Here is a 16,354-nt window from a genome sequence, read left to right on the forward strand (position 1 = left end):
GGGAAAACTCCTTTACATTACATAAATGAACAATTCTTGGATGATACAAATGACAAAACCTCCTTTCTATATATAGGAGTCTAAGGAGTCACAATATAATCCAACCGATCTAACTATAATAATATAAAGCCACAAAAATAACAATAGAGGGATTCTATGGGGCACAAAAATAACAACATGGGAATAATAGGGGCATAGCAATATAAATAAGGGGTATAACTACAATATTAATGGGGTAATCACTAGTATTATAGGGACCCAACACACACCCACTTGTGATTCTTTCCGGGACAACATCAAGGAACAATATTACCCTATCAGGAGCTATGAATATAAATACATAAAGTGGACCACAGTACGGCAGGGAAGGGACAAAGATGTGTTGGAGTTCACAAATGTTTTCCATACCCTCGGCATGAAGTTGGGTATCAAGGATTATGAGCATAATTTGGTACTCAAGTGCTACGTCTGTCTAGACAAGTACATCCAGGATGAGATAGAGTTCCTGGACATTTATTTCTCAATAGATCATACCGATACACTATCAAGATTGAGCAGAAGTCTAAACAAAAGAAGTGAGACTTTGTATTTGCAAATTTGAAGTAAGGAAAATATGCCCCCAAACCACAAAGCAAAGGCCAAAGCCAATGCGGGGCAACCTAGGACAATGTACCAAAGCTGCAAGCAAAGAATAACACCACAAAGACCAAGAGGACATGGGAAGATGGTCTGATTTATATAAGAGCTCCACTCACAACACAAGTGAGTGTCTGGCGAAGCAATTACTGGTGGCCAAGCTAAAGGCTTCTGAATCAAATGCATGTTTCGACTCTAAGTCAAAACCCAACAAGGGGAATGACAAAGGGAAACATATCATTGATGTAGAGCACAATGCCATTCTGGCCACCAACAAGATCTAGAAGAATGATCCTGAAGATCTAGATGAGGGGGAATGCCTCTTCCACTCACACATGTGGGTGAAACATTCTCCGCTAGAGTTCATTGTCGACAACTGGAGCCAAAAGAACCTGACTTCAGTAGAGTTCGTGAATCGGTTGAGCCTACCAATGACAACACATCTCCAGCTGTACACCATCAGGGGGTTCACTGTTGGAAATAATACTAAGAGGGGGGGGGGGTGAATCAGTATTATACAATTCTTTTAATAAATCTTCTTTGTTTGTTCTTTGAATTATTTTTGCATGTCAGTACCATAAAATAATGAGCATGAACAAAAGAAAACAGATAGTCACACCAAAGAACACAAGATGTAAGGTGGAAACCCAATGTGGGTGAAAACCACCTGCTGCAATATGTCTCTATCTTCTTTCAAATTAGAAACTCCTTTTACAATGGTTTTGTACTGGTGCAGTCCTTTACCAGTACGCAGGCTGCAACCTGCAAAGAGCTACAACTCTCTCTCGTTTTCCAGTTTCTCCTGGAAGGGAGCTACAACCCCCTACTTCTTTTCATAAAGCATCAAATGATCATCAAGTACATAAAGGTTACAGTCCACTACAGTTATCAGATCAGCAATAATAGAACTAACCCAGAACACCTTATCAACAGAAAAATTCAATCAACAGAACATTTTAAGACAGGGATGCCATTTTCCATTCTGTGGCCTACGTGCCCACGCACTGTTCCTTCAACCGCACTGCGTACAATTACTGCAGGGACGCACCGAAAAATACTATCGCGCCGCGTACTTTTACTATGCGGACGCACCTAAACCTTAGTCGCTCTGCGTACCGACGCAGCTCTCCTTCTTCTGCTCTGCGTACCGACGCAGGTCTCCTGTGTCTGCTCTGAGTACTGACGTAGATTTCCTGTTTCTGCACTGCGTACCCCCGGGCATAGATGATTTCAAGACTTCAGAAGTAACCCAGACAATCAGATCTACAGATCTGAACATGCGCCGAAGAGATCTCGGTCCATCAGTAGATTCGCCTTGTTTAGATCTAGACCAGATCTAGCCCTCATAAGATATTCAACCCAAAACTTGCACAAGCCAAATGAACTCCTTTGCTTTATATAGGCAAGCTCCTCCTAAAATCATGGAACAATACCATGAGCCGACACCATAGTAACCCAATACCGTCGGCTAAATACCAAGAGTAACACATAAGAAAACCCCACATGTGAATTTCTTTGCCTTGAAATGTGTGCACTGGGGGTACGCACCTCCTGAACGGCTGGCCTGCATATCTGGACGCGGTCCCTGCATGGTGTACCTACGGGTATGCACCTTCTGAACTGATTTCCTGCGTACTTCTTAATTTTCAATAAATTGAGAGCCTTGCCACGGGAGTTGCCATCAAGTACAACATCTGTAACATATAGCCATACCAGAAACATAATGCCAACAATCTCCCCCTTTGGACTTGATGGCAACCTCTCAAACTTCTCAAACTTCAGCTTCATTCTCCCCCTTTGACATCAAGGGCAAAGGGGTATGCTCCCCCTAAGATCATGCTCCCCCTAAATATGAACCAGATCTGCAACAAAGAACCATAATCCACCATGAAAGAGATAGAGACATATTGCAGCTACTTCCAAGATCTCCTTCTGCACATCCTCCATAATGCCAACAATGCATTATATGCTCCCCCTGAACCTGTATCATCAATCAGAAGAGGTTCAGCAATAAGATGATGCATCAACAACCCCCAGCTTTTGCCTAAGGTATTCAAAAGTGTCCCTGGGCAATGGTTTGGTGAGAATATCAGCAACTTGTTCTTTAGAAGGAACATACTCCAACTTGACCTTTTGTTCAAGCACTTGTTCCCGAAGAAAATGATACTTGATTGGTATGTGCTTAGTTTTTGAATGCATAACAGGATTCTTTGAGATGCTGATTGCACTTGTGTTATCACATAAGATGGCGATTGGTGGAGTACAAGTGATTTGAAAATCCTGCAAAGTCTGCATCATCCAAAGGAGTTGGGTGCAACAAGATGCAGCAGCAACATATTCCGCTTCAGCTGTAGACAAGGCAATCGAACTTTGTTTCTTGCTGAACCAAGATACCAGTCTGGAACCCATAAAGAATGCACCACCACTTGTGCTCTTCCTATCATCCACGCTTCCGGTCCAATCTGCATCTGTATAAGCATGAAGTGTGAGATCTGTATCTCTGGGATACCATAAGCCATAATTTTGAGTCCCTTGAAGGTATTTGAAAATTCTCTTCACTGCCTGAAGATGAGTCTCCTTCGGGTTTGCCTGAAATCTTCCAACTATTCCAACTGCATGCATGATGTCCGGTCGGGTACCTGTCAAATAAAGTAAACTTCCAATCATAGATCTGTACGTTGGTTGATGTATTGCTACAGATTCATCATTTGCACTGAGGCTACATCCTGTGACCATGGGTGTACATACTGGTTTTGCATCTTCGATACCATATTTCTTCAAAATCTGTTTGAGATACTTGGTTTGAGATAAAAATATTCCTCCTTCCTTTTGTTGGATTTGCAAACCAAGGAAATATGTCAATTCTCCTAGCAAGGACATTTCAAATTCTTTCTGCATGACCAAGGCAAAGCTTTGACTCATAGCTTCTTCATTGCTCCCAAAAATAATGTCATCTACATACACAACAAGTATTAGCAATTTGTCATTTTCAACTTTTATATAAAGATTGTTATCTGCCGATCCTTTTGAAAAGCCTTGTTGATGAAGATATTTGTCCAAACGGTAGTACCAAGCCCTTGGAGCTTTTTTGAGACCATAGAGAGCCTTTTTCAATCTGCATACAAGATTTGGATCATTTCCAAGAATGAACCCATCTGGCTGTTCAATGTACACTTCTTCTTCCAAGTCTCCATTCAGAAAGGCTGATTTCACGTCCATTTGAAATACTTTGAAGTTTTGAAAACTTGAGAGAGCAAGGAACATTCAGATGGCCTCAAGTCTTGCAACAGGAGCAAAGGTTTCTTCAAAGTCTATTCCTTCTTGCTGTGCATACCCTTTACACACAAGTCTGGCTTTGTTTCTAATTACTTCTCCATTTTCATTCAATTTGTTTTTGAAGACCCATTTTGTCCCGATAACATTCTTATCTTTTGGTCTAGGAACCAGCTCCCAAGTGTTGTTCTTTTCGATCTGCTCAAGTTCTTCATCCATTGCTTTCACCCAACATTCATCTTTGCATGCCTCTTTCACATTTTGTGGTTCAGTAGAGGAGAGTAATGCCAAATAGCTTGAAGCTTCTGCAACTGTTCTTCTTGTTTGTACACCTGCTTCTTTATGCCCCATAATCTGAGATTCTGGATGATTCTTCTGAACATATCTGGATGGAGTCTTTTCTTCTATTCTTGTTTGCTCCTCTGGTTCTTCTTCTTGAGGTTCTTCTTCTTCATCATTCTGTCGTTGGGGGTAGCCTTCATCTTCTTCGATGTCTTCATGATGTACTTGCCTAGGAATGTATCCCTTTTCATCAACCACTACATCAATGCTGTCAACAATTCTGCCAAGTCTTTTATTGTAGCATTTGTATGCTTTGCTATGTGGAGAGTAACCAAGAAGAATGCCTTCATCTGCTCTAGGTTCAAGTTTGCCAAGCTGCTCATCCGTATTCTTGATATAGCATTTGCTCCCAAAGATTTTGAAGTGCTTTACCGAAGGAGTCCTACCACTCCAGAGCTCATGAGGAGTTTGAGTGTTGTTCACCCGGACATTTGTTTTGTTGAGAATAACAACCGCAGCATGTGCAGCTTCACCCCAGAAGGTTGCGGGAGTTCCTGACTCATCAAGCATAGCACGAGCCATTTGTTGGATTGTTCTGTTCATCCTTTCCACAACTCCATTTTGCTGAGGAGTTCTTGCTGTAGAGAATTCTCTTCTTATCCCATGTTCTTCACAGAAATCGAAAAATTCATTTGAAGTAAATTCCCCACCTCTATCAGATCTGAGGCACTTAATTTTGTGACCTGATTGATTTTCAACCAAGGCTTTAAAGGATTTGAATTTTTCGAATGCTTCATCTTTGTGCTTCATAAGTCCTAACCAGACAAACCTGGAGAAATCGTCAATGAATAATATCAAGTATTCTTCTCCTCGAGGTGTTCTTTTCCTGAAAGGACCGCATGTATCTGTATGTACTAGCTCAAGAGGCATGCTAGCTGATCCTTCTTTCTCTGGAAAGTTAGTTCTGGTTTGTTTTCCAAACTGACATGATTTGCATATGGTGTTGTCAGGAATTTTGATATCTGGAAGATCACGAACTGCCTGATATTTGCATGCTTTCCTTATTTGTGAAAAGCTTAGATGTCCCAACCTCCGATGCCATAACCAGTGCTCATCATCCTTGCTCAGATAACATTGTTGTTGTCCTTCTTCAAATATGTACAGATTATTGGGAGTTCTTTTGCCTTTGATCACTGTTTTACCTGTATCAAGATCACGAACAAAACATCCATTTGATCTGAATATAACCTCGGTTCTTTGATCACACATCTGGCTGACACTTAGAAGATTATGCTTCAATCCATCAACATACAAAACATTTCCAGCCTTGACCTTTTATTTTAACTGAGCAATGCCCTTTCCTTTTATAGTTGCAGGGGTATCATTTCCAAAAGAGACTTTCTTTCCCTTTTCTAGAGTAGAATAAGACTCAAGTTTTTCTTTATCACCTGTCATATGCTTCGAACATCCACTGTCAATGTACCATAGATTTTCCTGTCCCTCTGCATAAAATGCTATCCCACATCTTTCTGTTTGAGGTTCCTTTATTCTCCATGTTTTGGTGCTTGAGGCTTGTTCCTTTTTCTGCTGAAACCTACTCCTGCATTCAGAGTCTTCATGACCAAAGTTATTGCAAATAGAACATTCAACTTCATTTTCAAGAACCGAAAAGTTATTATAGGTCCTTTTTGTAATCCCCGTCATACTTCTTTGTTTTTGAGCTTCCCTAGTCATGATCGTTTTATATGCAACACATTGAGTTGCTTTGTGACCAAAGTTATGGCAAGAAAAGCATTGTCCATTGAAGAAACTTCTGCGGTTATCGAATCTACCAGCCAACTGATTGTAATTTCTATTTTCATCTATTCTTGAACCAAATTGAGAAGATTTTACCTGTGGTTGGTTGTAGCTTTTGTTCACCCTCAAGATTGATTACCCTTGATAGTTTCTGTTTGTAATTCGTCCCTGCTTTACCTGATGATCTTCATTGTTCTTTTGCTCATTTCTTCTTGCTGCATCAAGATAACTTTTTGAGGTGGATGCTTGAGAAGTTTCTCCATTATAGCCCAGACCTGTCTTGTTTAGTGGAGACCGCTGCACATTGATAATCTCATCCAAAGTTTCAGATCCTTTGGCAAACTTGAGATTAATATCTTTTGTTTTCTCAATCTCTTTTCTAAGACCAACAATTTCACCTTCTAATTTTTCAAGATGTTTTTCCTTTTCATCAATTTGAAATTGTAGAGTATCAATGATCATGTTCTTTTCTTCTATGCATCTCTTGAGTCTAGTAATTTCATCATAAAGTTTATCCACATCTATAGCATCCATATAATCATCATCTTCAAATGCCATTAACAACTTATATTCATTACCTTGTTCATCTTCATCACTGTTTGATAGACCATCACTATCTTCATGAGTGTAGTAGCTTTTCTTATTTGCGTTCTGTTTCTTGTTCCATCTAGCAGGTTCCTTTCCTTTATCCTTATAAGGACATTTTGCAGCATAATGACCTACTCTTCCACAAGCAAAGCATTTAAAAGGTAACTTACCTCTAAACCTTCCAGAACCCCTTTGAAGATTTCTGACAAAATTTGATTCTTCTTCCTCTTCTTCTGGGATGTGGCTTGCTTCATAATAATCTCCTTTGCCTGATGCTTTGAAAGCAGCTTCTCTTCTGTCTGATGGACCTCCCTTTCTCATTTCATAAGCAGTTAGAATTCCATGTAGCTGAGACATAGCAAGAATTCGAAGATTTTCCTTTTCTTCTATTGCAGATACTTTAGATTCAAACTTGGGGGACAATGATCTTAGGACCTTTTCAACCACAATAGCCTCTTTTATTTCTTCACCCAAATTCTTCATACAATTAACAACCTCATCTACCCGAAGAAAATAGTTAGCCACACTTTCATCATTATACATTTTGAGAGTCTCATACTGAATTCTGAGAGTTTGAAGTTTAGCACGCTTTACCTGTTCGTCACCTTCATAGCTCGTGACAATTTTGTCCCATATCTCTTTTGCGGATTTATAGTGCATTACCTTCATGAATTCTGATTGAGATATACATCCTAGTAGAGTACTGACTGCTTTTGCATTTGTTTCATACTTCTTTTTCTCGGCTGCATCTGTAGGAGTAGCTGAAGGAAAGGCATAGCCTATCTCTACGATGTCCCAAAATTATGTACCAAGAGATTGAAGATAGGAAGTAACTCTTACCTTCCAATAATTGAAGTTTGTCCCATCAAAAACCGGTGGCCTGATTGATGCTTCTCTCTCGTAGTTTCTCATGATGAACGATCTACCTTCAAGCGATCAAGCTTCTCTGAAGGACCTACTCCGATACCAATTGTTGGAAATAATACTGAGAGGGGGGGGTGAATCAGTATTATACAATTCTTTTAATAAATCTTCTTTGTTTGTTCTTTGAATTATTTTTGCATGTTAGTACCATAAAATAATGAGCATGAACAAAAGAAAACAGATAGTCACACCAAAGAACACAAGATGTAAGGTGGAAACCCAATGTGGGTGAAAACCACCTGCTGCAATATGTCTCTATCTTCTTTCAAATTAGAAACTCCTTTTACAATGGTTTTGTACTGGTGCAGTCCTTTACCAGTACGTAGGCTACAACCTGCAGAGAGCTACAACTCTCTCTCGTTTTCTAGTCTCTCCTGGAAGGGAGCTACAACCCCCTACTTCTTTTCATAAAGCATCAAATGATCATCAAGTACATAAAGGTTACAGTCCACTACAGTTATCAGATCAACAATAATAGAACTAACCCAGAACACCTTATCAACAGAAAAATTCAATCAACAGAACATTTTAAGACAGGGACGCAGTTTTCCCTTCTATGGCTTGCGTGCCCACGCACTGTTCCTTCAACCGCACTGCGTACTATTACTGCAGGGACGCACCCAAAAATACTATCGCGCCGCGTACTTTTACTATGCGGACGCACCTGAACCTTAGTCGCTCTGCATACCGACACAGCTCTCCTTCTTCTGCTTTGAGTACCGACGCAGGTCTCCTGTGTCTGCTCTACGTACCGACGCAGATTTCCTGTTTTTGCACTGCGTACCCCCGGGCATAGATGATTTCAAGACTTCAGAAGTAACCCAGACAATCAGATCTATAGATCTGAACATGCGCCGAAGAGATCTCTGTCCATCAGTAGATTCGCCTTGTTTAGATCTAGACCAGATCTAGCCCTCATAAGATATTCAACCCAAAACTTGCACAAGCCAATTGAACCCCTTTGCTTTATATAGGCAAGCTCCTCCTAAAATCATGGAACAATACCACGAGCCGACACCATAGTAACCCAATACCGTCGGCTAAATACCAAGAGTAACACATAAGAAAACCCCACATGTGAATTTCTTTGCCTTGAAATGTGTGCACTGGGGGTATGCACCTCCTGAACGGCTGGCCTGCGTATCTGGACGCGGTCCCTGCATGGTGTACCTGCGGGTACGCACCTTCTGAACTGATTTCCTGCGTACTTCTTAATTTTCAATAAATTGAGAGCCTTGCCATGGGAGTTGCCATCAAGTACAACATCTGTAACATATAGCCATACCAGAAACATAATGCCAACATTCACCAAGGATGATATCTCCGCATCAGCTACTTGATCTTGAGTTGAACCAAGACAAACAATTAAGGTATTACATACTCATGTGCATGGATTTTCCTATGTTACTTTATGCAACGGATCGATAAGATTGCGAAATACACAGACACTAAAGCAGTTAGAGAAAACACAATAGGAAAACATATAAACACAAAAAGTTTAATAAGGATTTCACCCAATTCTCCTAGGCCACATCTCCCAGTCCAGCCTTTAGTGGTGGCCTCTCTATTATGCTTTCAAAGCAGAGTTTTTACAACAGTGAGCTCAATCTGAGTCTCACTCAATAGATAATAATCAGTAGGACTGTACTTGGATTCCTCAAGTCTCTAGAGTACACAAACTCTCCCCACTAAAACTCGACCTCTACTGGTCATAGTCATATGAGCCTAATATGAGACTCATACATGACAGGCATATATAGAGGAGTTCGCTTGAACCTCTTAAGCTTTCCTTGGAGTACACAAACACTCTCTGACTCTCTCTAGCTCTGTCTCAATGCTGCCTTTGCTATTTAGGTCAGCTCGACTTCCTCTCTCTGTTCTCTGCTCTTAGCTTTCTTGGCTTGCTTTTCTCACTGCTTACTTTGTTGCTGTTAGTTGGTGGCTTTAAAGCCAATCTACTTTCTTGACTGTTTGTTTCCATTTCCTGGATTTCTGGTTTCCCTAACTTTGTTCGTTCGAATTCCTCTATTCTACGTCATCATCAACACTGTGTAATGCCTAACAGGGAGGTGGCCACCTGGTTCATAACAAACTGAGTGTCAGTTCTCTTGGACATCTTTGAAATGACCATTTTTACCATTTGCTCCAAGATTTCCCACGAAACACAAATCTTTGCCAACACATCATCCATGCCGGACTTCAAACCTTATACAACTCGACCTGTTTACCCCATTGAATTCGGTCATCCATTGGAAAGCATTTCCACCATCGATCTGGGGCCCCTAGATCGTACAGTCTCCATCCATATCGAGCACGTAAGTAGCATGACATTTACTCGTCTGATGTGAGTAGTTTCCTCTCTCTTCCGCCGGACGTGTGTCACTCACTGTGTGGCATCAGGCAGGACTCGGCTGAAATTGCTTATCGCTCGAAGACCTTTCGACATCTTGCCAAATTTTTTGTGGGACCCACCTCTGATGGAATCGGTGCAATATTCATATGGATTTATGATTTTTCTGGTCCGGGTCGCTTGAGGTTTTTCCATATTTGAGGGGTTTGCTCGGCGATATGCGATTAGCGACTTGTCGCTAATCGCATTATTATCAGAAACCTCCCCATGTTTCTGGAAAAGAACTCCTATTTTTCCAATTCGTGATAGCGTGCATTACCATGGGCCAATGGTCTGTGCACTTGACCGAGGGTCCTCGTTGCTTCGTGCTGCTCACAAATTACAATTGTTTCGAGGATTTTTCTGATAAGCTTGATCTTTGTAAGACTTTGAAAATTTGGCATGAATTTACAGAGTTACGAAAACATAGAGAGTGTTTTAGGATCCAATTCCGATCACAACCTTCCCACTGAAAAAGATTTTGGACCACCAAAAGTTGGTTTTTTAAGCATCAATCAAGTGAGGGTATAGATTCCTCACTTGCTAAATCTCTATCCATTTTGCACTGCTTGGTTTTGAATCTCTGAGTCCAATCCTAAGTTACTCAACATTCCCTTTATGCGTGGTTCTCACCTTCCTATCCAGAACTGTATCTCCCTACAACTCATTGAGATATTCAAGCAATAGATCATCAATAGAAGGAAATTGGCTCTGCTCTTCGAGATCTTCAATCAATGAAGGTTCAAATAGTCTCAAGTTGTCTGCATTAACAACTGAGTAGATGTGCATGTAAGCTGGTAAATCAAGGCAAAAGAATTCTCACCAAATTTCTCAAGTATTTTGAAAGGTCCACACCTTATTGGGTTCAACTTCTTACCTTCACCTTGCATTCTGTCTTTGCTGATATACAGCTAGACTTGATCACCGACTTGGAAACTATGCTCAATCTGATGCTTATCATGCCTTGCCTTGTACTTGGCTTGGCTCTTTTCCAAATGTTCCTGCACTGCTTGGTGAATCTCTTGGATTTGTTCAATGAACTTGGTTGCCTTGTCCACATCACTATCCATCAATCGCTATGTCTTTACCAAAGACAAAATACAAGGGAGACCTTGGTGTGAAACCCAAACAGGTCTCAAAAGGAGATCTCTATGTAGAACAATGTTTAGCACGGTTGTAAGCATCCTACACATAAATGTTCATCCCAAATGCTGCACATAGTCTCTGAGCAAATGGATCACTATCCTGTTGACCACTTCTATTTTGCCATCTATTTGCAGATGAAAAGTTGTGCTCTTCTTCAGTCTGGTGTCCATCAATTCCCACAAACTCAACCAAAGTTTCCCAACAAATCAGGAGTCTTGATCAGATACAATGGAAGTGGGTAATCCAAAATGAACCCATACATGCTAAAAGAACAACTTTTCAATTTGGTTAGCTGTAATCTATTTTTTACAAGGTATCAAAGTACACATTTTGTTGAACCTATCCACAACATCATATAAATAGTCACGACCTTTTCTAGATTTATGTAGTCCTCCAATAAAGTCCATGGAAACACTTTCCCAAGGATGAGAAGGAACTGGTAGTGGAGTGTACAAGCCTAGTTTTCTATTGCTGGGTTTTCTTTTAGCACACATGGTACACCCTCTTACATATCTAGAAAAGGTTTCATTCATTTTCAGCCAATAACAAAATCTTTGCACCTGTGCAACTGTTACCTGTGCAACTGTTTTACTTACACCAAAGTGACATGATATTAGAGAAGTGTGTGCTTCTCTAATTATCTTTACTCTTTCAGTTTGTGGAATGCATAACTTTCCAAAATGATACAAGATCTGGTCCTTAACATAATAATCCAATTATTTTACTTGTTTTCCATGACTTAAAGTTGCATATACATCGTTAAAATCTATATCTTGAGCATATTGTTCAATGTAGCTTTCATGCAATACTGAATTGTTCTTAAGTATAGTAGATGCATTTATGATTGGTATGGACAACATATATGCAACTTTATTGTGTATGCCCTTTTTATATCTAATGACAAGATGAAACTATTATAGAAAACCCATCCACCTATAGTATCTTGATTGCTGCAACTTAGTTTGCGAGTGTAAATATTGAAGTGGTTGATGATCAGTATGTATAACTATCTCTTTGCCCATTAAATAATGTTTCCACTTTTTCACACTCTGTACTAATGCATACAATTCTTTATCATATGTGGGATAATTAACTACTACAGAATTAAATGTCTCAGAATGATAACATATGGTTTTACCATGCTGCATCAACACTTCTCCCATGGCATAGTCACAGACATCCATTTCAATCTCAAATGGTCTTTGAAGATGGGGCAATGCTAGTACTGATGCTGTACTAATCTTTTCTTTCAAGATGTCGAAGGCTTTCTGCTGTTTACCTCCCCACTAAAACACCTTGTTGAATCTTGTTAAAGCATGTAAGGGAGCTGCAATCAAGGAAAAGTTAGAAATAAACTTTCTCTAATACTGTGCTGCTCCTAGGAAGCTTCTAACTTCTGTAGCAGATTTGGGTTTAGGCCAGTTTACAATGAATGTAACCTTAGAGGGATCTATCTTCAATTCACCACCCCGTACAATATGACCCAAATAATTCAAAGACGTTTTTCCAAATTCACATTTTGAGAGCTTAACATAAAGATTTTCTCTTCTTAAAACATCTAGAGTCTGTTTTACATGCTTCAAATGTTCTTCCAATGTTTTACTAAATATAAGAATGTCATCTAAATATACAATGACAAAATCATCAATAAAAGGTCTGAGTACATCATTCATTACTCTCATGAAAGTAGCAGGAGTATTAGTTAAGCTAAAAGGCATAACCAACCACTCATACAATCCCTGCTTTGTTTTGAAAGTAGTCTTCCATGCATCTTGCTCTGAAGCTCTAACCTGATGGTAGCCACTATGCAAGTCTAACTTGGAAAAATAAACATCTTATTTCAACTGATCGAGTAGATCATCTATGCAAGGAAGGGGATAACGATTTTTTATCGATATCTTATTCAATGCTCGGTAATCAATGCACATTCTCCATGAGCCATATTTCTTTCTCACCAAGACAATTGGAGACCCACATGGCAATGTGCTAGGTCTTATGAACCCTTTCTTGATCAACTCCTGTACCTGCTTCTTGATCTCTGCATTCTCTAAAGCAAACAACCTATACATTCTGATATTAGGCAATGGAGCATCCCGCTGCAAATTAACATCATGTACTATTTCCTTTTGGGGTGCCAAACATTTAGGTTCTTGAAATAGTATATAATATTCTGAAACAAATTTTTCTAAATTAGTTTACTGTTTAGCATTACAGCCCCCAAATACATTGGTTTTATCAGGTTTATTTTCCTTTGCAACCATCAGTAAAAATTGTTTGCATGAATTTACAATTTTTTTCATCTGCCCTAAGTTTATGAGAGTATAATTATTCTTGAGTTTATGAGCTCTTACAATATATTTAATTCCATCTTTAACAAGTTGATACTTGTTTTCTGATATATAGAAAATATCTTTTCTATCATACAAGTAAGCACTTCCTAAAGAAATTCCACATATATCCAAGGGAACAATATCTAACTCAACCTCATCTACAAATGTTGACCCAAAAGAAAACCTAAGTTTACATTGTCTAGTCACTTGCAGCTTTTCTTTATCACATAACCAACCTAATGGATATGGTTTCTTCTGAGTTGTAGTTAGTAATACCATCTTCTTTACAATTGCTTCATAAATTAAATTTACTTATGAGCCACTATCAAACAAAGTATCAATCTTTTGATGCTTGGAAATAACTCTAATATGAAAAAGCTGATGTATTTTCCTCTCATTTTCTTCATTATCAGTAGATTGTGTCGAATTACTAGTAGATGCTTCAGAATTTTTACCTTTCATACATGTGGCTGTGATCATTGTTTCATCTCCTGAGTATGACCCCAAATCTTTTTGAATAGCTGCAGCAGTATTCTTCTTTTTTCCATCGTACTTCTTGGATTTTAGCTCCAGATGCAGAATCCAATAGTGTCCATCATCGTCCCCATCCTTCTTACAGTGAGTGCATGAAGATTTGGTCTTTTGTACAATATTTGTCTTCCTCTCTTTCCATTTCTATTTTATCTTCTCTTTATTCTTGCTTGCAGTGGTTTTAGATGATCCCCCAACTTCTGGGTTCACATTCTTGCCTCTAGCTTCTAGATGTGTAGCTTGAATAGATACGTCATCTATGCTAGTGGGATTAAACATAAGAATGGTGTGCTTTAAATAGCTGTGTGACCACCTATATATTTTAACAGAGTTTCAAGTGAGTCTAAAGAAATTCCTAGAATCAAAGCTCTTTTCCTAAATTCTTGAGTGTTGCCTTCTATGCTTTGCCCTTTTAATTGGTGAAGAGTTTACCAGGTAATCATGGCTTGCTGCATATAGGCTAGTGGATAGAATTTCTTTTTAATTGAAAAAACAAATTCACTCCAGAAAGAAAGAATTTTACCATGCTTCTTCATGTCAGCTTGTGTCCTGCCTTCCCACCATATCAAGGCAGTGCCTCCAAGGCGTAGGCTAGCCAACTGAATCTTACTCTTGTTTGAATCAATTATCTGCACCCTGCAATATACATCAATCTGTCTAATCCAGCTTCTCTACATTCAATTCTCCATCATATATTGGAAAATCAAATTTAACATCTAATTTAATCAACGATCTTTTCTTTTTATTTTCAGGGCTACTAGAAGGCATGGGAAACTTTTCTTCTTTCCCTTTGCCTTTAGAGTGGTCATGGAGGAGAGATTCTTCTGATCCTTTATCTTGTTTGGAGTTTAATGAATCTTCATCTCTACATTTCTTAAATTCTTTATAAATTTCTTCTACCATGGCTCTTATGGTCATAAAATTGTCCATGAACTAGGAGTTTGATTCCAAGGGACTTTGTTCTGACATGTTCCTCTTAGGATAGACTCTTCCAATTTCAGGGTTAGTTTCAACCAACTCTCCTTCTAATTTAAACTTGATCTAGTTAGCATTCAACAAAAAAATCCAGTACAAGCTTGTCTAACCTTAGTAACCTAGAGCTCTAATACCACTTGATCTGGAATTGATCCAAGACAAACAATTAAGGTATTATAGACTCATGTGCATGGATGTGCCTATGTTACTTTATGAAATGAATCGATACGATTGCAAAATTCATAGACACTAAAGCAGTTAGAGAAAACACAATAGGAAAACATATAAACACAACAAGTTTAATAAGGAGTTCACCCAATGCTCCTGGGCTACGTCTCTCGGTCTAGCCTTCAATGGCAGCCTCTCTATTATGTTTTCAAAGCATAATTTTTACAACATATAATAATCAATAGGACTGTACTTGAATTCCCCAAGTATCTGGAGTACACAAACTCTCCTTACTGAAACTCGACCTCTACTAGTCACAGACGTATGAGCCCAATTTGAGACTCATACATGACAAGCATATACGGAGGAGTTCGATTGAACCTCTCAAGCTTTCCCTAGAGTACACAGACCCTCTCTGACTCTCTCAAGCTCTGTCTCGATGGTGCCTTTGCTCTGTAGGTCAGCTCGACTTCCTCTCTCTGTTCTCTACTCTTAGCTTCCTTGACTTGCTTTTCTCACTGCTTACTTTTTCCCTATCAGTTTGTGGATTTAAAGCCAATGTACTTTCTTGATTGTTCATTTATGTTTCCCGGCTTTCTGGTTTCCCTGCCTCTATCTGTTTGAATTCCTCTATTCTGCATCATCATCATCATTGTGTAACACCTCACAAGGAGGTGGCCGCCTGGTTCATAGCGAACTGAGTGTTAGTTCTCTTGGACGTCTTTGAAACGACTGTTTTTACCATTTTCTCCAAGATTATGCCCGAAACACAAATCTTTGTCAACTCATCATCCATGCTGGACTTCAAACCTTATACAACTCGACCTATTTACCCCATTGAATCTGGTCATCCATTAGATCACATTTCCACAGTCAATCTAGGACCTCTAGATCCTACGGTCTCCATCCATATCAGGCAGGTAAGTAGCATGAAGTTTACTCATCCCATGTGAGAGATTTTCTCTCTCTTCCACCGGACGTGTGTCGCATCGAGTGGGACTCGGCTGAAACCGCTTACCGCTCGAAGCCCTTCCGATATCTTGCCAGTTTTTGTGTGGGACCCGCCTCTGATGGAATCGGTGCGATATCCATATGGTTTTATGACTTTTCGGGTTCGCGTCGCTCGGGGTTTTTCCATCTTTGAGGGGTTGCCCGACGATATGCGATTAACAATCAGAAACCTCCCCCGTTTCTTGAAATGACCTCCCATTTTGCCAATTCATGACAGCGCACGTTACCATGGGCCAATGGTCTATGCACTTGAATGAGGGTCCTCGTTGCTCCATGCTCCTCACAAATTACAACTGTTTCGAGG

Source organism: Pinus tabuliformis, chromosome 7, assembly GCF_031772625.1.
Source record: "Pinus tabuliformis cultivar Carrire ecotype Pingquan chromosome 7, CPIR1, whole genome shotgun sequence".
NCBI lineage: Eukaryota > Viridiplantae > Streptophyta > Pinopsida > Pinales > Pinaceae > Pinus > Pinus tabuliformis.